Genomic DNA, 25,871 nt, shown 5'->3' with positions numbered 1-25,871 from the left:
TTGAAGTTCAAAAGAAATATACTAAACCAGATGGACAAAAGGAATAAAAAATGAATAAACAAAAATTTCACTTATATTAAGACAAACAAATAATAGGAAAACTATTTGCTTAGTATTTGACATGGTTACCGTGATGGTTAATTTTATGTGTCAACTCGACTGGGCCATGGGATGCCTAGATATTCAGTTAACATTATTCTGGGTGTTTCCATGAGGATGTTTTTGGATGAGAGCAACACTTAAATTGGTGTACTGAGTAAATTAAATGGCCCTCTCTAATGTGGGTGGGCCACATCCAGTTAGTCAAAAGCCTGAGTAGAACAAAAGGCTGAACCTCCCCCAAGTAAGAAAGAATTCCTCTTGCCTACTGTCCTTCAAACTGGAACAGGGGCTTTTTCCTGCCTTCAGACTTGAACTGAAATATTGGCTCTTTCTGGGTGTTCTGCCTACCAACCTTTGGACTGGAATTTACACCACCTGCTCACCTGGTTCTCAGGCCTTTGGACCCAGAATGGAACTGCACCATTGGCTCTCTTGGGTCTCCAGCTTCTCAACTCACTCTGTAGATCTTGGAACTTGTCAGTCTGTATAATTATGTGAGGCAAGTCCTTATACTAAATCTCTTTCTCTCTATACCTCAATTGGTTCTGTTTCTCTGGAGATCCATGAGTAATACAGATACACGATAGCTTTTCCTCTCTCTTGGTTTATTTAATGCTATAATTTCCTTGGTGTTTGGAAAAGTAGAATGCTTGAGGTCCTATTTAGCTCATGTTTTGTGCTTCAGCCACTTCTTACTTGTCAGATTCTGCACAGAGGACAGGAATGTGATATAACTTATACACCTTGCCATCAACCCAGCCCAGTGCAAATCAGAGCCCCATGTCTTGGAACATTGTACAAGCCATGCCGTCTTCCTTGGGATGCATTGTTAACCCAGGGTGTCATATCATAGCCCTTCCCTCAAGACATGCAGAAGACAGAGCAGGGCAGAGGAGGGACAGGGACCTCGCAACAGATGCTCTTGTCACTGAGCAGTTACAGCTACATCACGGACTGTCTGTCCATTGTCGTGTCTGATGACTGAAGAGTCACCTTCTGAGAACCCTTCATTAGGTCCAGGGTGGGCAGTTTCTATAACCCTCTCTAGTCTTGGAGAGCCATCATGCTCCACTTTTAAGGCAGTAATCCCCTTCAGTGATTATTATCTTGATAGTCTTAAAAAGATAATTGGCTTTAAAAAGATGTGTCTTCCTTACCAGCCTGGAATATGACCATGCACCTTTGTACTTACACAGAATCTTATACAAAGCATGGGAAAAATTACATTTCTCTCTATCTTAAAAATATTGACTTAATTAGTAAAATGGAGAAGTTTTCTTAGTTGCAAGAAAAGAAAATAATCCTTTCAGCTTAAAATGGGCAAGAATTTACTAAGTTTGGAAAACTAAAAATAATTTCTGGCTAGTCTTATTCCTGTCCTCTGTATTTAGAGGAATTTACTCCTGATACTATTATTACAGGAAATTCCAAAAGCATGAACATTTTCTGGTATTTTCATAAAAACAAGTGTTTATGTTTTGTTTAATTTAGACCTGGGGGAAAACAGTTTTGCTTTGTAGACACTGAAGTGTCCGGTAGATACCATGACGATGAGATTTTGTGTAAAATTTAGATAATGAAGGCATTTAGGAATTTGTAGAAGCGTGATAGAGTATTGTACTTACATAAAATGTCTCAAACTCTTTTGATGTCCATTACGAACAATGGTACTTAACACAAATGCAATGTACACTTACTCTTAATATTATTGCTCTAGGGAATGGATGTTGGCATCTTTTTACAATACCAACTTTTAGGTGATTACTGATGATCAGTGGTTAATAATTATGAACAGTTCTGAATACTGTGAGATTCCCAGGTATTTATTTGCTGGCAGCTAAGTAAGTAAAGGGATTGAAGAGTGATGAAATATTCAGATGTTTTGAAAATGTACAGGCCAACATTTGGTTAAGAGCATCCCTCTTGCTCCTGGTCTCAGCCTCTCCTGCATCTTTTCTCTCAACTGTGGAGCATGAAAACATCATCCTGAGGTTTGTCAATATTGCACATATGTAGGACAAGGATGAAGATGTTAAAAATGCTGACCTCTAGTTTACAATGTCCTTGGACCACAACTCTGAATTTCCAAGTTTACCTGCTCTTTCAACATCCTATAAAAATTCCATCTTGTTTTATAGCTAGCATTTTTACTATACCGTAAGTAGATTTCTGGAAAGAAGAGCTATGGAGTGAAGAAAGCCCTTTGCACAGCTATGAGTTCAGTTCTTGTGAGTTTTATACAATCATCATCAAGGGTCATATCAATAACTCACTGAAGAAAGTGGAAAGAAGTTCTGTTCATGGAATAAGCCCACAGAATTTGTCTGACTCTGTTCCTTAGCTCTGTTTTAAAAAGTCAGCTGACCATGTGCATTCATTAGAGCCTCTGAAGCCACAAGTAACTATAAGAATTTTACCCAACAACTTTGACTTAAGTGTACCTTGAACAATAACTTTGTACTGTCAGGCAGCATTAATTTTTTTTGCATCAGACAAAATCATTATTGAAAGATTTGGTATTGCTTTGCTAAAGTAGGTATCCACTGAATATCCCCAATCCAATTCTTTCCTCTAATATGGTAATCTGTTATCTGTATTTAATTATCTGGAAGGTGAAAGTTGCTGGGCAGTCCAATGGAAATTTTTAAGTCCCTTCACTCTGGGCCGCCTGTCTTTTCAGATCAATCTTTCTGCTAATGACAACCAATACTTTCATATGTGATTACAGGCCTGCTCCATCTTTTCATGAGCCGAGACTCTTTGGAATCATATGTATTGATCTTTTTAATAGAAGTCAGGAAAAATAAAATTACTCTGGCTTCTTGCGGCAAAACGATGATAAATGAGAACTTAGAAACTTATGGGAGAAATTTTTTCTGCCCTGGATTATTTTAATCACTAAAAATGATTGTCTTTTTAATAATATTTGCTTTCCATTATGCACATTTGCAGCAAAGCCAAAAATTGTTTCTGTATTGCTTTATGTTACCGCATTGAGGCAGAGGCCTGTTGGTATTCCCGTACCTGCTGGTGACTCAGGTACAATGACCCCTAATTGGAGGCAAAGAGCCAAGCTTCAGAACTTCTGCAGCAATATCAAGTTAGCTTTCAGTAGAAAAATTTGGATAAAAAAGAATTTGCTGAACGATGTATTTTAGAAAATATTTGTTTAAAAAGCTCATTGTTAATATTATTGTCTTAGAAGCAAGTTTTACATTTCTTTATTTTTTCTTTTTAGAGCAGGTCTTGCTCTGTCCCCTGGGCTGGAGTATGGTCATTGCTCACTGCAGCCTCAAACCCCTGGGCTCATGTGAGCCCCCTGCCTTAGCCTCTCAAGTAGCTGTGACTTCAGTTGCATGGTACCACGCTGGCTAATTTTTAAAGTTTTCTGTAGAGACAGCGTCCTGCCTTGTTTCCCAGGCTCATCTTGAACTCGTAACCTCAAGCAATCCTCCCAACTCCACCCTCCAAAGTGCTAGGATTACAGGAGTGAGCCACCTTGCCTGGACCTCATATTTCTTTTATTACTCCTCCCTTTTTTATTTCTAACTTGGGAAATAATAATTATTTATGATAATAAATATAATTATATGATTATATAAATAATTTATTATATATTTATATAATTATATATCATAAATATATAAATATAAATATATAATTAAATATACATATAAAATATAAGTATAAATTAATATATGATATAAATATATACATATAATTATATAAATAATTATATAATTAAATATATGTAAATGAAAATTTAAAAATTTTTATTTATTGTTTAAGATAAAGCATATGGAATTCCTTACCTGTGGTTTTGGTTGTTTGCTTTGTGTATCTGGGAGCTGAGAAAGGGACTGATATGGTTGGGAGGTGTCCCCACCCAAATCTCATCTTGAATTGTAGTTTCCATAATCCCCATGTGTCGTGGGAGGGCCCTGGTGGGAGGTGATGGGATCAAGGGGGCAGTTACCCTCATGCGGTTCTTGTGATAGTGAGTTCTCATGAGATCTGATGGTTTTATAAGGGGCTTTTCCCTCTTCCGCTCTCACTTGTCTCCTTCCTGCCGCCATATGAAGAGGGATGTGTTTGCTTCCCCTTCCACCATGATTGTTAAGTTTCCTGCGGTCTCCCCAGCCCCCTCCCTGAACTGTGAGTCAATTAAACATCTTTCCTTTATATATTTACCTAGTCTCAGGCAGTTCTTTATAGCAGCATAACAGACTAACACAGGGGCCATTGGTGATCACAGAGAATCAATCCTTGTTATATTGCCCTTTCTGCAAAACTGAAAATTGCAGGACTCACTGTGGCTCTCATTTTGGAAGCTGGATTTCTGCTTTACATTTGAATCAACTCTCCAGCTCCCAGCTGAAGACTTGTTTCCTTGGCTTTGGGGGAACATGTGGCCAACACGGAATATTAGAGAACATTGATGCTACTACACAAAGAGGCCAGATCTCTGTTGGTATGAAGAAATGGATGAGGATCAAAATATCACAGATGTTTGGCCAAAGCATGCCTTGGTTTGCTTTGCTTGGCCTTGGAAACCTGTCTGTAAGAAAGAAGACTTGTCCCACTGGAATGCCATGTAAACAACCTCCATGGCCCAGTTGTATTGCTTCACCCTGATGCAGACTCTCTCTCTCTTTCTCTCTCTCTCTCTCTCTCCTCCTTAAGCATGACAAAAGGAAAGTTACTAATTCAGAAAAAAATTCTGTTCACTGAGCTTTTCATTAAACGTTATTTAATCCATTTCTTCAAAGATGGGCATGTGTTATGTGCCTGGCAATGGGAATGGGTTGGACAGAGGAGAGGGGTTTCCAGATTGTGCATGTAGAGCTGTTGGTCATTTCAGGAAGGTAGCCACCAAGCATCATTACAAGCCTGGGAGAGTTGCCAAGCCTCAGGTGCAAGTGATGTTGGAGGATGCAGAGTTTGATCTAGAGGTTCGTGGAAGGCTACGTTTAAGCTGAGAACCGAAGAGCAGGAATACCCCAGAAGAAAACTAGAGAAGATGGGTGGGAAAAAGTTGTTCTAGGCTGAGGAAGCTGCTTGTGTGAAAGCTGGAATTTGAGAGAGCATGGTCTTTGTGAGTAACTGACAATGTCCTAGTGTGGCTGCAGGACAGAAGGGGCCCAGTGATTTGGGTCACTCTGTCCTACCATCACCTGGAAGTACAGATGGTCTCTGGATTTAAATTTACTCACACTTGGAGATATTGATGATTTCAAGGCAGACTTCGGATGTCAGCTGCTGAATGAGCTGTGTGTGCGGTGTTGCCTTTGACAAGAACTTTCAACTGTAGCTACTTTGCTATCTTTGACTGAAAGGCAGTATTTGAACAATTATTTAAGCATTTCTAGAATTTTGGCTTTAATTTATAGAATTAAGTGAAAAGTGCTAATACTCAAGTGCTAATAACTGTGATAAGAAATGTAGGTTAAAAACTAATAAAATTGGAGAAAAAATGGAAAATTTGTTGGTGAGTTAGGCATGCATGACTTTAAGTCTTGTTAATTGTGTATTCATGTATAAAAAACAAAATATTAAGAGGAATGATTGAAATATTAGAAATAAAATTTTGAAGAATATATGTAAAGGTGAAGTACATTTAAGGACATCTTACGTATATTCGGGAATCCTGTCATTATGAGAAATATGTTATTTAAGTTGTATTCAAAATTATTTGCTTTCTGCAATCCCAAATACATGTACACAGGGATGTTTATTTTGTATGAAAGTAGAATACTGTTGATATGGTTAGGCTTTTTGTCCCCACCAAAATCTCATCTTCATCCCCATAATCCCCATGTGTCAAGGAAGGGACCACGTGGAGGTAATTGAATCATGAGGGAGGTTTCCTGTCTGCTGTTCTCATGATAGTGAGTGAGTTCTCATGAGATCTGATGGTTTTATAAGGACTCTTACCCCTTCGCTCGGCACTTCTTCCTGCTGCCTTATGAAGAAGGTGCCTTGCTTCCCCTTCCCTTCCACCATGATTGTAAGTTTCCTGAGGCCTCCCTAGCCATGCTGAACTGTGAGTTGATTAAACCTCTTTCCTTTATAAATTACCTGGCCTCAGGCAGTTCTTTCTAGCAACATGAAAATAGACTAATACATCTGTCTTCATAATTTTCTCTGGGAGAGTTTGTTAGCAATAATTAGAAATTGCAGATTCAAAACCTAGTAGCTTATATGATATCAGTTTTTAGTTATATGCATTGGCTGAAACCATGGAATAAAGAAAATTAATAAAAGCAGCTGTAAACATCTGTTTGTATGTACTTTGTTGAGTAGGTACATAAACTCTTCAGATTTTCAAAATCTGGACCTTGCTATTTGAAAGTGTCAATAGGCTAGGCGCAGTGTGTCATGCCTGTAGTCCTGGCACTTTGGGAGGCTTAGGTGGTTGGATCACCTGAGGGTGGGAGTTCAAGATCAGCCTGGCCATCATGGTAAAACCCCGTCTCTACTACAAATACAAAAAAATTAACTGGGTGTGGTGGTGTGTGCCTGTAATCCCAGCTACTGGGGAGGCTGAGGCAAGAGAATTGCTTGAACCCGGTAGGCGGAGATTGCAGTGAGTTGAGATCACGCCACTGCACTTCAGCCTGGGCTACAGAGCAGGACTTCATCTCAGTAAATAAATAAATAAATAAATAAATAAAGTGGCAGTAATTCTTGGTAATGGTGAACACTGCAGAGCTGTATAGCAATTTGAATAAATGAAAACAGATTGATAGCAAAATATGACTATAGAGGCAGAAAGAAGAAAGAGCAATTAAATTTTTAATTCAACTGAGTTAGGAATTCTTAAGATATATTGGAATAAATTCTGTAAACAAGTTTTGCCACATAGTTATTCAAAGGGTACTGGAAAAATGTTGTGCTTCAGTTGCATACTTGAGTGTCCAGGAAGGGCTTAAAAACATTCATATACAAGGGCACCCACTGATGTCAAGAGCTTTTAGCAACTGACTGTCCCATGTGCCTGTCTTACATTATACCTTCCTGAGGTTGTTTCAGTTCAAGCCAATCTGTGACTTCATCATCTATAAGCTATAGTGGTTGCATTAAACAGATTCCAGAATGTTGGATAATATAAAAGCCCTTTTCTCGGCTGAAGGTTGACAGGTAGAATATGGACTCTAGGTTATCAAGCTTTTAGGTTCATAATTTGCAAACTAAAATATGCAAAAGAAAAAATACCTTCTCTGTCTGCCATGTAATATTCATTAGAGAATTTTCCAATTTCCCACCCCTTTGTGAGGCCTGCTGGTAATTTATTTCCAATATGGCCTTATTTTGTCTTCACCTATTGAAAACATTGAACCTCTTTTGTCATGTTGGTTGCAATTCCATCAATACTCAGTGTAGCTTAAAGTGGATTTTAATTTTCCATGATATAAGCCTACAGAAAAGCATTGTGGGTCATTTTCCATGGCTGGTTTTGCTCATGACTTCTGACTTGCTGCTCTGCCTCGCAACACCCATCAGCCAAAGGTTTCTTGTGTTCCTTGAGAGTTGTGGAGCTTAAGAACTATGTCAGTCCTGTAGACATTAACCCTAAGCTCTTTATCAGGGAGACTCTAAAAGCTGGTGCATGCTCTGCTATCTGTCTAAACAGCTCTCTAAAAACTGCAGGGGAGAGCTCCTACCAGCATGAGCGTGTGACATGGGCACCACATAGCCTTCTTGGGAGGATGTGTTGGCCCTTGATATGCAGTCATCTTTAAATTGCTTTAGAATTTGCTGTTTGAGTGCAGTGGCACAATCACGGCTCACTGCAGCCTTGACCTCTTTGGCTCAAGAGATCCTCCCAAGTAGCTGGCACTACAGGCACGTGCCACCATGCCTGGCTAGTGTTTTTTAAAAAATGTTTTTTGTAGAGATGGGGTTTGACTATGTTATACAGGCCGGTCTTGAACTCCTGGACTCAAGCAATCCTTCAGCCTGGGCTTCCCAAAGCGCTGTGATTATAGGCATGAGCCACCATGCCTGGCTGAATTTGCTGTTGGGATGTTGCACATACCTTTAATTAGCAACCTTCAGTTCCAGAGCTGTTCCTGCTCTGTAAATTACATAATCCCTCTGGTAGTACTCATTAATCAGCTGGGAAATCAGTTTAAAAAGCCTGCCAATTAAGATATTCTTAAGTGGGGTGTCCCTGGGCTCTTAGCTTCTTGTTGAGTCACCCTGATGTAAACTGATGAGCACCTCAGGGTCTTGAAAGTCTGTGGATCCTTTCTGAAACCAGAGAGCTCAGGGTTTACTAAGAGCAGCCAAAATAAAAGTACCCCCCTGAATTGATGCCAGGAGATCTAAGGAACCTGGTAACTGGAAATGTTTCTGAATTGGCCATTGAGGCCAGTTTATGGGGTATCTATGATAAGCTTTTAAGAATTCAAGATACCATTGAACATTTTTTAATTTCTTCATTTCTTTGGTCACTCATTTTATAAGTGTTTTCTTAGCACCAGTGAGATACCAGGCACGGATGTAGGCACTGAACCCCAAAGGTGCATTGAATATCTCCTCCCAAAGGGTATACATGGTACTGAAAGATACCAGCTTTTAGCAATGATGGCAACAACCTTTGCTTGTGCTCAAGGCTACCAAGGAGGAATTCTTAGGGGCCAGGAGAGAAAGGAAAGCCCTTATTCTGCCTTGGGGTTCATGGAAAGGTGTTGACATTTTGTTCTTAAGGGATCACAGGGCAGGAAAACCTGGATCTGTAGAGGCAGTGATACTTGGGTTGTGCCTTTATGGTTGAGTAGGAATTTCTCAGGTGGACATGGCTCTATGCAGATGAAGCAGTGTTTCTGAAGGCCCAGAAAAGTTGTGGAGATTTTAAGGCCCACACAAAGTGTATTGTCACATGAGTTACGCTTGTAAGAAAGAACACTCTTCCTTAAAATCTATTATTGTTTGATATTTGCTGTTTGTATTACTGCTTGATTCCTGCATTTTAAAACTTTGAACCTTGTTTTATGTATTTAAAAATATATATCAATGGGCCAGGTGGGGTGCCTCACACCTGTAATCCTAGCACTTTGGGAGGCCGAGGTGGGTGGATCACTTGAGCTCAGGAGTTCGAGACCAGCCTGGCTAACATGGCGAAACAACCACCACCACCACCAACAACAACAAAACAAAAACCAAAAATTAGCTGGGCGTGGTGGCACATGCCTGTGGTCCCAGCTAATCGGGAGGCTGAGATGGGAGGATTGCTTGAGCCTGAGAGTTGGAGGTCTCAGTGAGCTGAGATCACAGCACTGCGCTCCAGCTTGGGTGACAGAGTGAGACCCCATCTCAAAATAAAATAATAAAATAGTCAATGGGAAAGGAGATTTTCATGTAGTACAATTTTTTCAGGAATCCATTGATTTATAATTTGAGATTGGTTTTTGTTATATCTACTTAAGCATATGAAGATAACTTATTATCTGTGGTACATTCTAGGTATGTTTGATATAAAAATCATTTAAGCTGATACCCTTTTTCTACCTTGGTGGCAATTGGGTGCGTGTAAATGTTTGGATCTGGTATGGTTGGACATGAGTATGCCAAGTTACTAGTCCTCTCATTCCCGAATCTGGATAACAGGCAGAATTTTGAAAGTGCAAATTGGATTCATGACAGCTGGCAAGAGAGGAGCAAAGAGAATTCGTTTCCCCTTTGGGATTTGATAACTGTTAATTCTTCATGACTTTGGCTTCTGCCAAACATATATTGTCCTTTTCTCTGATAGGAAATTCATATTGTTAAACTCTATGTGAACTCAAGGTATTAATGTAGAGTGCTTACTAGCAAAAATGACTTGCAAATGTCAGATAAAATTAAATAACATGGCTTAATAAAATAAGCTTGTTTCCGAAAATCTGTTTTTCATATTTGTGAAAGAATGATCTGTCCTGTTATTTAAAGCAAGATATTGCCAGGACGGGGAAAAGAGACACTTTTTATCAGTTATCAAGGGAACCATTGATTTCACAAAGCCAATTAAAGTATTTCTGGAGGAACAAGTAAATATTAGTTTTAGAAGCATTTCTTTTTTTAAAAGAGATGTGGTGGCTAGAATAAAAACTATTAAATAAATAAGACATCCTATCTATTACCTACAGTTAGCTGCTGGGAATGCTGGTAGATTGCAAGTTCTCAAAGTTGTTAATTTCACAGAAAATGTGGAGAGTGAGCCTTCACTGTTATATGGGTATAAACTGTATGGGCAGACTTCATAGTCATTCAGAAAGAATTTTGACATTAGCCAATGTCCCACGGTTTGAGTCGATATTTTGTGGGTAATAGTTATCGAAAAAGCAAGTCTGAATACTAGGGACTTTCTACATACGAATGCCATTGACAACCCCTGCTTTTTTTGCGGACTTTGTTGGAGTTAAATGTGAATGACCCATTTGCCATGCCTTCTTGCCTGATGTAAAAGACATCTGGGAGAAGGGGTCGAGGAGCTCTCTCTGATGGTCTACAGAAGGGCTCATGTTTCCAGCACAGTGATTGGAAATAGGACAGAAACAGGGAGCTGCGGGAGCTGCAGTGGGCAGGATGTGCCGCTTCTGGAGCATATGAACTGGTTGGAAGACACTTCAGGGAAAGCGTATTAGACTGGTTATTGGTGGGGATGGATAGGAGGAATCTCTTGGGATCATATTCTTATCTGGCTATGTTACTGTGATCTGTGATGTTCCAGAAATATCTTTTCTGACAGGATGGATGGAAGGTGACTCTAACTGTGAAGGAATGATCTATAACGATCTATAATGAGATCTTTATTTAGCACTGGATCTTTCTTTAGGATCAACTCTCTCAGAAGAAGTCATATTCAGATTGTTACTGTGGGTGAAGTCTAAGGTCATTTTTCTTGGAGGCTATGATATCAAACTCGGGACAAAGACTGGCCCAGCCAAAATCGTTCTTAATAATTCTTTATGATTCTGTCATCTGCGAATGGCCTCACAGCTCTCCTTCCTCCTGGGAATACTGAATTCCATAAACCTACTCACCAAATGCATAAGACAGACTTTGCTCTTATTTATTTTAATTTTCAAATAGTCTGTCTTATATTTCTTTTCACTAATTTTAGGAGGTGCTACCAACGTATGGGTCACTGGAATTTGATTAAAAAAAAAAAAAAAAAGCCAATGAAAGTTGAGAATGGAAGAGCAAACATGTATAATTCAAGAGCTTTCCAATTATTTTTCTTCTCAGTAGACATTAAGCTGCTCATCAACATTTTTATACCCAGATGATGTGGTTGAAGAAAATGTAAGTTCTATCCGTGAACTTAGGACTTATTCTTTCCCCTTTGACTTTTAGTTGATATTTACTTCTTAATAGTTTTCTTTTGGATTAAAAAAGAAGTTCTACTATACTTTATTCTGCAATCCTTATCTATTAGACCTAGAATTTACATTTTACTCAGAGGTCAGAGTTTTAATTTTTAAAACTTAATAAAATACTACTATTTTGATAAGTAATATTTATATACAGGAATGAGCAGACTGTATCTATTGTAGTTTCTTAACAAAAAGAAAATTGTTACTATAAAGAACAACCTCCCTGGACTGTCACCCTTGCTGAATCTGACCCTGGCTGTCATGGAAGAAGGTTGGTAGTCAGTGCTGACTTTCGGATGTGTCTGGCTCTTGTAGTTCTGATAGCAAAGCTTTGAAGTGGGGTTCCTGCCTCAGACCCCCCAAACAGCCTTGGTGAATAGAACACACAGAACAACCAAGGATGTGTCTCCACCCTCGTGTTTCATTAGGCTTCTGTGATGGTTAATTTTATATGTTGGCTTGACTGGGTTAAGGGATACCCGGATAGCTGATAAAAAATTATTTCTGAGTGTGTCTATGAGGGTGTTCTGGAAGAGATCAGTCTTTGAATTAGTAGACAGGGTAAAGAAGATTGCTGTCATCGATACAGGTGGGGATTATCAACCTGTTGAAGGCTTGTATATAACAAAAAGGTAGAGGACGGGTGAATTCACTCTTTCTTTTTGAGCTGGAACATCCAATCTTCTCCTGCCTTCGGACATCAGGACTCCTGATTCTCAGGCTTTGGATTCAGACTGATTTGTACCACCGATTTCCTGAGTCTCCAGCTTGCTGACAGCAGGTGGTGGACTTCTCGGTCTCCATAATCACATGAGCTGATTCCTATAATAAATCCCTCTTGTATAACTCTATATTTCTACTGCTTCTCTTTCTTTGGAGGACCCTGACGAATACAGCTTCTTCACTCAGGAGAGTAAGAGTGATTATCTTATAACTTGAAAAACAACTTCCCATACTAAAAAATCTTTTTTTGCACAAACTTTTTATTATGGAAAAATTCAAATACTTATGTACAACAATAGAGTATAATGAACTCCCATGTTTCCACCAATTTGCTTTAACAACAATCAACTTATGAACAATCTCATATTCTCTGTACCTTCAGCACCTCCTGTATTAGTCTGTTCTCACACTGCTATAAAGAAATACCTGAGACTGGGTAATTTATAAACAAAAGAAGTTTAATTGACTCACGGTTCTGCAGGCTGTACAGGAAACATAGCAACTTCTGCTTCTGGAGGGGCCTCTGGAAGCTTCCAATCATGGCGGAAGGCAAAGGGGGAGTGAGATATCTCACATGGCTAGAGCAGGAGGAAGAAGGGAATTGGGGGAGGTACCACACACTCTTAAATAACCAGATCTTGTGAGAACTCACCATCTCAAGGACCGTACCAAGGGGGAAATCTGTCCCCATGATCCAGTCACCTTCCACCAGGCCCCACCTCCAACACTGGGGGTTATAATTCAACATGAGATTTGAGCAGCAACACAGAGCCAATGCATAGCACCTCCCTTCCAGGTTATTTTGAGGCAAATTCCAAGCATCATATTATTTTATCTGTACATATTTCTAAAGACATAGGTTCCCCATTTTAAATTAAAATACTATATTATCTCACTTTAATATTCCCTCAACATCACGAAATATCCGGCGAGTATTTACATTTCCCTGATTGTACTGTATTTTTTAACCTTTTATTTATTTGAATAAGTATCAACTAAGACTCATATACTGTGATTTGCTAACATGCCTGTAATGTCATTTTTGATGTATATTTTCCCTTGCTCTTTACCTTTTAACCTTCAGGGCTTCCCCTGGTTTGTTCCTCAGTTGTAGACCTGTGGTAACACGTTCTTCTGTTACCTGGATTTCATATGAGCTGGTGTTAGATCCAAATGCTTAAATGGACTAAGATTCACACTTTTTGGCAAGGTTATTTTACAGGTGGGATTGGTTCTTCCATGGGGGACATAATGTCTGGTTTTTCTCTTTGTGTAGGAAAGGTAGGGTATATGCTTGACTCTTTACTCATCAGTTCTCAAAATAACAGATTGGTTTACTGGTCATCAAAGGCAATCAATGATTTTTGCAATGTCATTATGAAGTTTTGGATGAAATCTATGTGGTATGTTTCCGTCTGTTATAGTTAGTGTCCTTACTCGTGCTCACCTTGTGCCATCCTTGACCAGTGGGGGCCTCATAAGTTGATTTCTGAGTCCTTTTGAAACACCCTGGCTGTCTTGAATGGCTTCCTTGCTTTCCAGTGTGACGGTGCGTTGAAGGTCCCTCTTCATACCCTGTTTCAGGCCCAGAGTCAGCCCTTACTCTGGGATGTCCTGTTCCTTTGTTTTGGGAAACGATATTTGGAGCACCAAGAGACCTTGTTTCCACTACATTTATCATCATTCTTAGGGTTTATCTATTGAAAGACCTAGGATTTTTTTTATTTTTTATTTTTTGAGATGGAGTCTAGCTCTGTCACCCAGGCTGGAGTACAGTGGCACAATCTCGGCTCACTGCAAGCTCCGCCTCCTGGGTTCACGCCATTCTCCTGCCTCAGCCTCCCGGGTAGCTGGGACTACAGGCGCCCGCCACCGCGCCTGGCTAATTTTTTGTATTTTTTTTTTAAGTAGAGATGGGGTTTCACTGTGGTCTCGATCTGCTGACCTCATGATCCGCCCGCCTCAGCCTCCCAAAGTGCTGGGATTACAGGCGTGAGCCACCGCGCCCAGCCCGGATTTTTTGTTTTAAGCATAAAATGCATCAGGAGTTCCTCCTGGTGCTTCCTGTTTATTTAACTTAATTTAATTTATTGATATATAAGCGTTGTATATATTTTGGGGTACATGTAATATTTTGATACCCGTGTACAATGTGTAATGACCAAATCAGGGTAACTGGGACATCCATCACCTCGAACATTTTTCTTTGTTTTGGGAACATTATAATTCTTCTCTTCTATTTTGAAGCATTCAATAAATTATTAACTATAATTTTCCTATAGTACTTCCAAATACTAGAACTTATTTCTTCTGTCTGAGTTTTTGTGCCCTTTAAGCAACTTCTCTTCATCTCCCTTTCCCCTCTTCCCTCCTCAGCCTCTGGGAACCACCATTCTACTCTCTCTACCTCTGTGAGTTCCATGAGTGAGAACAGTGATATTTGTCTTTCGTGCCTGGCTTGTTTCACTTAATATAATGACCTCCAGTTCCATCTATGTCGCTGCAAATGACAGAATTTCATTCTTTTTTATGGGGGAATAATATTCCATTGTGTATATACCACATTTTCTTTATTCAGCTGTCGATGAACATTTAAGTTTATTCCATATTTTGGTTATTGTAAATAGTGCTACAATAAACATGGGGGTAGAAGTATCTCTGATATGCTGATTTCCTGTCTTTTGGATAAATACCCAGTGGTGAGATTGCTGGATGAAATGGTAGTTCTGTCTTTAGTTTTTTAGGAAGAGAACTACTTCCTTTAACCTTATGTTTTATAGTATACAGAAGATCATGTATCCAGAATTTCTAGGACCTGAACTGTCCCAGATTTAGAATATTTTTGAATTTTCTAATTAACACAAAAAAACCCATGACCCTGGGGAAGGAGGGAGGTGTGTAGTAGGTAGAAAACAAATCAGTTGTGCACAAAATGTAACCTTTTCATATTTCTATTATGACCTAATTTTTATTGACTCTCCATTCTGCTGAATGTTAGAAATTAAATTTCTGTTAATTCATGGTCTTTCCCTTTTTCCCTGTGGTTTCATCCTCATCCTGGGGGCTACAGAGAGCCGAGACACCGTAGGCACAAAGCTGTTGGGCCAGGGTCATTGTCAGGTGTTTGATGCTACATCTGCCCGCCCCACCCAACCTGCAAGGCTGGCCCAGCAGTGAAGGCAAAGTCCCAGCACACTGCATCCTGCATGGGCATTGGGGCTCAGGGCATCCAAGGCATCCCATGCAGACATTCCTCTCATTGCTATACTGAATGAGGCATGAGAAAACTTTGAGGTCTTGCTCCTTTTTCACAAACTTCATGCATGGAAAAGGACCTGTCATTCTCTGGACCTACCTGGGATTATCTTGTGAATCCCCTGGTCTTGGTCTTGGAGACAGGAGAAGGAGCTTCTCTCTCAGGATGCTCATTGATGTCTTCACTGTTTTCTTCCCTTGGATTCTTGTGTTCCCTTCGCCCAGAACAGAGAAAGGCACTGGCAGCACACAGAAGGGATGTCCTGTCTGGAGCAAGACAATCTGGCTCATAGCTCATAATTCATTTTTCCCTCCAATCTCTTGTTTGTTGTATAAATTTGATGCCCTGAGGTTTTCGTGTGCATGTGTGTGTGGTTGCAGAGAGCAGCCACAATATAGATGTAAACATGTCAATGCGGATAGATTATTATTAATAACTTAATAATTTATGATTAATTAATTAAACATACACATAATGGCTCTGGATATTTTACAAGGATATATGCATATTCAGGGATCAACAAACTCTCCAGAGTGGGTTACCTACAGGGCTCTAGGAAATGGAGTGGGGATTATGGATGAAAGGGAAAAAATAAAAAGAGAGGAGTTTTGCACAGGCTGGTTGATGCCTGTAATAAACAGCTAAGAACTGAGGAGCAGGATTCACTTGATTTCTCTGCCTGGGACCCAGAGAAAGAAACAAACTGGGCTTTATTTCCTGAGGGATTTAGAACATGGGCGATTCAAGCTCAAAATCTTAGTCTCTGGAAAGATGAAGGCTGTGATTCTGAACAAGGAAAGCCATATTCAAAGTCTCATTGAAAACTCTTCTTCTTTCTTCTCATTTTCCTACTGTAATGTTCCTTTCCTGACTCAGTGACTGCGTATTACTGACTCTGAGTTGGGCAAGGCAGGGAGAATTTCCATAGTTCAAGGAAATGCAAAGGGAAACCCTCAGTTAACATTGCAGAGTTTTATTCCCCTGCATTCCTGTCCCAATGTCTTTGCAAAAAAGCTTTACCTATCATTCGGATGTCCCCATCTTTCTTTTGAGCACTTGCCATTGCTTGCATGGTTTGGGTGATTGCGATTCTGGATCTCTTACTGTATGTGTCATTAAATAATAGGATCTCTTGGAATAAATTAATTCCCATTTTCTCTCCTTCTGGGAGGTTCTCCAAAGCAGTGGAGAAACACACTTGTGGGACAAAGAGGTTCATTCAAGGTGTAATACATCATCTGTAATATTTTTCATGAATTCTCCTGGGAAATAGTTCCGTGGAGTCTTACAGATGACATATTTTAACCCTTTGCCAGCACTCCTGAGCATGTCTGGAATCTTGGACAATCGCTTCATTCTCAGAGTTAAGAAGTTAAGTGAGCAGAAAATATTAGATACCTTACATGTCAGCCATTAAACAAGAAGCCTTTAACTGCACACTGAGATTCCCTGGACACCACCCTTTTTATAAAACCTTTGCATTTCAGGGCCAATCATTGGTATTTTCATTTCTATCCAAGAATGGGCAAGAGAGGGTACCTATGTCCAGCCTTCTCATGCATGGTCTAAGACTTCACTCCATGGGACACAAGATTCCCTTCCATCTCCACACAGCTGATATCTTTTTTTCTCCACTGGCCTTTGCCTTATGTCTGTGGGCCCCCAGCTAGAATAACTCTGTATCTTCTAGCCATCCAGAAATCACAGGCCAGGCAGTTGCCGCACTTGCTTCTCTCAACTCGACTGAGTCATGTATGCTGTTGATTCCTCTCCTTTTGTCAGGTGGCGGGGGTGTGTGTGTGGGGCTTAATTATATATGTTTTTGGTTACATGTTTTCCCTTCTCTCTTACTTTCCGTTTCTGTTAAACTCTTGGATTTTCTCTCTGTTCCTTTGGTTTCTTTGACTTTCATTCTACATTTCCTTCTAGACTGCATTCTTATTACCTAGGGTGGAAATCGGAATTGAATGAAAAGACTCATGCAAACTTCTGGAGTTTTCCATGTTAGTAAAATGCTCTGTCCTGAAACCCAGGAATCCTGGTGACCCTGCCGGCTCCTCGCCTGCCATAGCTCCCACCTCTGCCCTGCTCTGTGCCTGGCACACACCTGTCCATCATGCTGCTGCCTAAGCAACTCTTGCAGTTCCCCACCCCTGCCCCTGCCTCATCAAGCCTCCTCCCTGTCTCGCTGTGAACACACTTGTCCTAGGCCATCCCTTCCCATCCTGCTGCCAGAGTGATCTTTAAAAACCCAGCCCTTGATTCCTCTACTTATGACCACTTAGTGGCTTCCTATTGCCTTTAGAATAAGCAACAGGTGTGGTTTATCAGGCCTTAGCCGCCTGATCCAGCCCTTGCTGGCCTCTCCTGCCTCTTTGTCCATCCTTCTCTTCTAAGCCCTCTCCTCTAGATAACTATGCTCCACTCCTCAGATTTTCTTGCCATACTGTTTCCCACTTGCTCCTGACTGTTGGCTCTGTTTGAGGTGTCTGCTTTCTTTTTGCCTTGTTGACACCTGTCCTGTCTCAACACCACTCCTTGCACCGGGTTGGTCTCCCGGTGTGCACTCCCACAGCATTCTGTACTTCTCCTTTCAAGTATTTCATGATTTAGAATCACCTTGCCAGTGCTGTCTTTCCCTTTCGATCCCTAGTTCATCAGGGAGCTGAGCTGGTTTATTCTGACCCTCACTGTACTCTTCTTGGTACTTGGAAGACAAAAATATCTCAAAAAGTACTTGTTGACTGGATGCTTTTCCTAGGTTGATTAGTTGCTTATGCAAAGTTCAATGCTCTTAAATAGTGCTAAGAAAATTCACCTTTGAAACACAACCACTGTGGGCCCAAGTTAATTCCCAGTTCCTTGCCATGCCTATAAATACTACATTTTGGGTGAACTAAGACATTGTCTAATTCAGCACAAGACTGTCTAATGTCTGTGTTCCAATGATTTCCTTATGTCTCATGTGTTTCCTTTACGCCGTGTCTGAGCTTCAGTCCTACAGGAATGATTTCTCATCTGTTTCTTGTACTAGATAACACCATATTAGTCTTGAATGAATGTGACAAAGTTCCAGCCAAATTCATCATCCTAGTAGAATTCAATGCCCAGGATTTCAATCAAGTGGAAAAAAAGAGATAAATAAGGTACTTAGAATTTATTTATGAATTGTGTGCTCCCAAAGTTACAGCCTACAAGGGCTGAAATAAAATAATGAGGCAGCCATTTCTCGCTTCTTAGGAATGTGTCCAAGCCAGTTCTATCTTCTCTAGACAATAGAGACAGAGGACATTCCATAAGCAAAAAGTTCTTTTTATTATGGGGATCAAGAGGCAGGAATGTTCCAGTAAATGGTACCGCTAGCCACTTCAGCTCAAGCCTTGATTTGCTTCTCTCCCTCAAAACCTCTACTCAAGCTGTTAGTGATCCTTTTGCTTCAGCCTCCAAAACATTGCAAATCTGTATATACTTCTCTGATCTCTACCATCTCTTTTTTCCCATAGCTCTAGGCTTCTACTCTTGTCCTAAAATGCGTCTACAGGCAGCCAGAGTGAGTCTTCACAAGCACAATCAGATGATGTCATTCCATTGCTTAAAGTCTTCCAATAATTTTCAGTAACGTAAGAAACAATAGGAATGTATTACTCTGGCCTACGTGACAAATGCCGCCTCCTTAGGGAGAGATTTATGAGATGCCCTTTTGTGAAGCAACATCTCCCAACCAGATCTATCTCTTATTCCCGCCTGATGTTACACAGGTACTTATTTGATTATTTGTGTTTTAGTTTCCCCCACCAGAATATCAACTCCATGTGGGAAAGGAGTTTGAAGATCTTGTTCAATGTTGCAGATGCAGCATCTATAGGGGTGTCTGGTGCAAAGTTGGTACTTGATAAAAGTTTTGTTATCTGAATGAGTGAAACAAGCAAATAAATGGGACTCAGTCTTCCTTGTGTCCCTTCCCCTTAATTTTCCTGCAAAGACAATTTCCCCTATGTCAAAAGGAAAAGTGGCATAGGGCAGTTATAATCAAGCTATTACTATGGTGTGTTGTTTTCTTGTTATCTGCCTTGGCTTGTGGAGAACCCAGTGACCTAAGCTCAGCATACCTCTTGCACTGAGTCAATGAAATGATAATTCACCCAGACCTCCTCCTGCTCTAGCTACCTAGCAGTCAATACAGGACTGCGCTTCCTGGCTGGCACCTGTCAGGCACAGGGGTTCATTTCCCTCTGTGGAGCTGTTGAGTAGAGCTATTTGTCCTTCCCAGGGTGCTAAGCCCTCATTAGCAGCTTGTAAACTTTCCCTTGCTCTTCAAGACTGGCTCTTTAGTAAACAGTGGAGCATTTAGTAAGGCCTTTGGAGAAATAAGCCACAGTTTTGCAAATGTGCATATTGAAAGAATCTGGAATAAAAGCTTACTTCTAGTGATGAAAATAGTGTGTTTCTTTGTAGACAAAGTCATCAGGCTTCAATTAGGTGTTTTTGAAGCATTTTTCTGTTTTCTTTTTACCCCATGGATTATACTGGTGGCCTAATTTCAGGATTGATTTCCGTAAGCCTCAGCTTTTACTTGCTGTTTTTGGGGCATAAGAAGCCAGTGAGAACTCTTCCTTTTAGCAGTTTCAGTTGATATATAACACAATACAGAAAAGTGGCCATGGACATATCCTAAGTGTACAGTTTGATGAAGTTTACATTCTGTTGTTGATGGGCATTTTGATAGTTTGACCATTATGAATAGAAGCTCTACTTTTTTTCCTCTCTCCCCATTCCCTCATGTCTTCTCTCCCTCCTTCCCTCCCTCTCACCTTTCTTCCTTTTCCCCACCTTCCCTTCCTAGTTCCTTCCTTCTTGTTTCTTCCTCATCTCAATTTCTTCTTCTTTTTCTTTTCCTTCTGATACTCATTTTCCTTTTTCCTCTTCTTCTCCTTCTTCTTCTTTTTTAAAATGGAGATTGTCTACTGAAAGTTCCACCCAGGTGGGCACTAGTGTGATGGTCCTTTCAGAGGATAAGCCTGGTCCCATGTCAGAGGGTCTTCACTCAGCATCTACCCTGGTTGCTGCTACTCCTCTGCAACAACCTAGTGCTTTCCTTGGGCTGGACTCAGGTTAGGGTTAGCCCTGTTTCCTATCTACTAACACTTGAAGGAGCTTTTGGAATCAGAGATAGGCTATGGGATGGGTCACCTGGGTAGCTGCCCATGGCACTGAGCTATAAAGATGAGTTTAAACATCTCTGTAATCAGTGCACCAGGGAACTCAGGTTTTTCTTATTGCAACTACCACCACCATGGAAATATAACTTGGTCCACCAAAGATAGCACCCTCCAGTGGAAATTCTCAAAAACCTCTCCCCACTTGCCTAGACTTTATCTTCAAGGCTTATTGCCATGGGAATATCATGGTATTTTATGTCAGACAGTTCTGGACATTTTCTCCAAGTCTTGAGATGTGATGGTTGGGTTCACTAAGAGGGCAGACCTTGGCATGCAGGATGTTCACTGGAGAGAGTCCTCAGGAGGGAAGCAACACCTGTTGGATGGGGGCAGGAATGGGCAGGAAAGAAGTTGAGTTGCAGCCTCAGTCAACCCCACAGGGGACTCTGGAGCTCAAATGGACCTCAGAATTCTTCTGACTGGAGCTAAGATGGCCAGGCTTTTATGCTCCTTCCCAATCAATCAGAAAGGGCATGACTGGGGCCTCTGAGGCCACTCCTGCAGGCCCTGGGAGCTGAAAGCTTCTGTGGACACACTGTAGCTGGGACAACTAGTCCTTTATTGAAGGGGATCTGAGAGGGGTGCATCCCAGCATCCACTCCACGTTCACAGCTTTCCAGTTGTTCACATGATGCCTTAAGGAGACAGACACTATTTATTTATAGAGATGAGTGCAAAGCCACTCACGTGCCTTGTTCAGCACTTCATATACACAATCTCATTTCATCCTTTCAACAACCTTACAAGTTTACTGTCTCCAGTGTATAGAGGAGGAAGAAATGCAGTCCTAGTTAGAGCAATTAAGAAACTTCTCATGGTAGCCCACTTAGTAAATGGTGAAGATTGGTTTTAAACCTTATATCGTCTGAATATAAAACCTATGTTCTTATCCATTGCACCTGAATGTAGTCAACCTCCAGGACAGGAGTTGATAAACTCTTTCTGTAAAGGACCAGATTATAACTATTTTTGGTTTTGTGGACCATATGGTCTCAGTCTCAACTTCTTAACTTTGCTCTTGTGGTGTGGAAGCAGTCATAAGCAATACGGAAGCAAACTGACTTCTGTGTTCCAATAAAACTTTATTTACAAAAACAGGTGGCTGACTGAACTTGGCCCATGGGCTGCAGTTTACCAGCCCCTACTCTACAAAGTCAGTGGATTGAGCAATTGTCATGGAGTTCTCACTCCTCACTTCTAAGCATGCATCCCAGTGATGTAGAGGGCTTGTTAAAAAAACACATAGCTCAACCCCACCTCCATAGGTTTGATTCAGCGGGTCTGGGGTGGGGCCTTAGAGCTTGTAGTTTCAACAAGTTTCCAGGAGGAGCTGATGCTGTTGCTCCTAGATGAGAATCTAAGCCTTTGAGAACCACAGGCTTAGGCTAACAGTCATTAAATGGAGGCAGTAATGACATCCTTAAAGAAACGTCCATAAGTTATCCTTCAATCAAACAGTGGTGCACAATAATATTCTGAGTGTGTAACTAAAGGGCATACTGCTTAAATGGATTCCTTTCTTTGGGTCTCTGACAGAGGAGGAGCTTGCACTCTTTTACATTTGAGGAATATGAATTATAATTTGAGGAACGTCAGGAATGACCTCTCCAAAATGTTTTCTGTAATCTACTATTAATGTATGAATTTTCAGTAGAGTTGGTGGCAAGGAGCCTCTTCTCCAGGAATGCAAATTCTTTTCTTTTGAAATGCCAATATCTTAGATGGAGAGAAACGTGAGGCAGGAGTGTGGTGAGTAGGGAACTTTAAGGTTTGGAGGTGAGAGACTGCTTACTAGTTTAGTGGCCATGGGCAAACTTTTTCCTTTCTGAGCTGTGATTTCTTTATCTGTAAAATGAGAATGACGTTTATCACTTCATGGGTTGTTGTGAGAATAAAATGAAATATAATGAGATAATGCATCTGAAAATACTCTTTCTGTTCATGTATTTGCTCAATTCGATTTTATTAAATAGCTTCCCTTGGGACTGGAATACTGAGGATGGCAGAAAATGGCAGTATCTGGAGAGAGTGCTGTGTGCTCAGGGCAAAGAAAAGGCAAGATAAAAGGGGGTTACTGAGAACATACTACTTACTTTATATTATCTAAAACATAATGCAGGCTGGGCGTGGTGACTTGTCTGTAATCTTATACTTCAGGAGGTTGAGGTAGGAGGCTGGCTTGAGATCAGCATTTCAAGACCACCCTGGGCAATATAGCGAGACCCTATCTTTCAATAAATAAATAAAACATAATGCAGAATTATGCTTAGATTAGCCTTTGTTAAAAACAAACTGGATGTATCAGTTAGTGTTTGCTGCATAAGAAACAATCCCAAAATCAAATGGCTTCAAACAACAACCATTTGGTTAGCTCATGATTCTGCTAGATGGTTCTTTTGGTCTGATTTGAGCTCATCTGGTCTTGGCTGGGCTTACTTGTGAGTCATTTTGTGGGTCAGCTTGTGCTGGCCAATCCCAGATAGCTTCATTCACTTGATTGGTGGTTGGTTGGTTAGAGACTGAGGTGAGGGGTGACTGCCAAAGGTCTCTCATCTTTCAGTAAGCTATTAACGGTTGTTCAGGTGGTGGCAGGATTCTAATTCTAAACCTCTAGAGGACAAAGCTGAGACGTTCCCATGAGAAGTGGCCAAATAGCATTTCTGCTGCCTTCTGTTTGCGAGAGCAAGACACATGGCTAGATTAAAGGGGCGGGGAAATAGACTCAGTCTCTTTATGGGAACAGATACAAAGTATATTGACTATATTTGCAATCTACCAAACCAAGCACAAGCACATGATATTCCCAAGTACTTTTCTGATTTAAGAATTTGCTGCTTCCAGCTTTTGTTATTTGAATGAAAAAACTCAAAATGAACTCATAATTGCTCAGATTCCCAGGGAAATAAGTACACCCCACACCTCACAATATTCTTATTCTTATTTGCAGGAAAAAATATAAAAGCTGCCCCCCAAATTTGAATAATTCTCAAGTAAGAAGTAGTAATGACCCTTTAAAAAAAAAAAAAGAAACTCAGGTATAAAAGAAGAGCGTTTTAGGTAATTAGAATGTCAAAGAATTTGAGAACAAAATTCATATAAGAGATGTGGATGGAAGAAAGAGCAAATATGATGAACCACATATAAAAGTTCTTGAGCTAATTCTGAAATGTGAAGAATGAAACAAAAATGTTGGATGTCTTGGAAAACAAAACCAAACCTTAATATTGATATTTGACTTGAAACTAGAGGGTTAACTCAGGGCTTTATGTCGAATATACATAACCTTTAAGAGCGTTTCTATCTCTGTGACTATCTTTTTAAATGTTGGAATTGAAAAGGTTTTTAGGAAATTGTGGCCCGGAGAGACTCTGTATTGTTTCAGGAAACCCAGTTAGTGGCAGACTCAGGGCTAGAAGCTACATAACCAAGTCTAAAATCCAAGATGTTTCCATTACTCCATACTGTTCTCATCACAGATGTTCTGTTCAGAGGCCTCTACCACTAGGGGAAATGCCCACAGAGCTTAGCGAGGGAGTTGGTTGCAATGCTACAAGAAGTCAGTTATTCCCCTCAGAATGGGGAAGTTGTATGTGTGAGGGCATCCTCTGTTCTTCCTATTTGAAAAGGCAGCTCGGTCTTTCAAGGCATTTTGAGGATGTGTTAATATTGCTGCTTGCCTCATTTTTGGTTGGGCATGTCTACATTACCTACTAAGTAGGTGACAACATTTTCCTTGGTGGAAAGTGTACTAGGTAATGATATTTTTCCTATGCACTCATCAACAACACTGTCCCCATCCAAGGCATGGCTGTGAGTTAGCACATGTTCCATCTGCTGGGGCACGGTCAGCTTTCCCAGTCACCCCATGTTGATGTTAAGCTGCTGAAACTACTCTTTGTGTTACTGGGTGACTATTAACCATATTTGACAAAAAGAATGTTTTCCATGTTCTGGTAAGGAAATCCTCTGTCAAGATAAACAGCCCTTTCCCTCCTCTCCTCTAACCTGGCTCTTGCCAGGAAGGTCTAAATAGGTCCTCTGTAGTCATTTTCTTTCAATATTTCACACTGGAGTTCAGTTATACACTCTGAGCCAGAAAAGTTAGCTTCTGCTAAGAGACACGGAACCCAAGGAATCAAGAGTTATTTTAGGCTTGAGTGTCCTGTTCCAGGCCTCTAAGACATACTGTATCTAGGGAAATGTCCTTTCTCTCCTCCTACCTTTTCTATCATTTTCCTGCACAATTAATTTAATAAATGCATTTCCCACTTGAAGTTTTGTTAATATTTTTTTTCTATCCCAACATGTACCTGCTTAATTTTTCTGTTTCAAACGACTCTATGATGTGTTGGGTTTACCAACGAGCTGAAATCAACACTTAGTCCATTATAATGCTATCAAACTGATATTTGGAAGCAACTAACATCCAAACTAGCTCCTTGTTTGAGATAGATCTTTTTGTCCTCGTAAATAGATGTTAGTACCCTGGGGAGGTGGGGGGAGCCCCATGTTGCTGCTGGTGGATGGGTTGCAACTCTATAAATGCATGGTGCTCCAGTAAATGTGAAAATTAATTTAGGACTCATTCATGCATCTTTGAGCAACCATTTCTATTCCATTTTTTTCCTAATTCCAATCCTTCCACTTGTGACTTCTTTTTTTTTCTTCACAGGTGCTATTGAGGTTAAATTTTTCTTTGAGACACACCAAAATAAATGAGGTGATGGTGAGGAATGTGCACTGGGGGGCTCACGGACAATGTTTTGCCTTAGATCCACACATCTGAGGAGTGAACTTGTCCTCAGATTCTTGTGTTCTGGGGAGGGCTAAGTTCTCTGTTGCTCTAGTGAGGTGTGCTTCTGTAGTGGGAATTGGACTAGACTGCTGAGAGTGGGCTACAGGAAGTGACCTGAGTCTGATCCGGAGGAGAGTTTGGCTTCCTGGTCAGGAGTATCATGAAGCCTTAGGGTCCCATAGTGTTTCCCTGTGTGTTTCTGCACATCCTAGAAGCAGAGCCTTGAGACTATGGCAGTCTGGACCTGCTCTCAATCCTGCTGTTTTCCCACTGTATCCATGGTGATCCAGTGTGTGTTTCTCTAAGGCACTGGAAAGCACGGGATTTGGAGCTATTGTCCTAGGCTGCCCAGGGTCACATCCTAATGTGCATGGTAAGCGAAGAAAACTTGCCTATTCAAAATTACTTCAAGTTTT

This window comes from Chlorocebus sabaeus, chromosome 2 (genome assembly GCF_047675955.1).
Source record: "Chlorocebus sabaeus isolate Y175 chromosome 2, mChlSab1.0.hap1, whole genome shotgun sequence".
Taxonomy (NCBI): domain Eukaryota; kingdom Metazoa; phylum Chordata; class Mammalia; order Primates; family Cercopithecidae; genus Chlorocebus; species Chlorocebus sabaeus.
Note: the sequence above shows the minus strand (reverse complement) of the source record.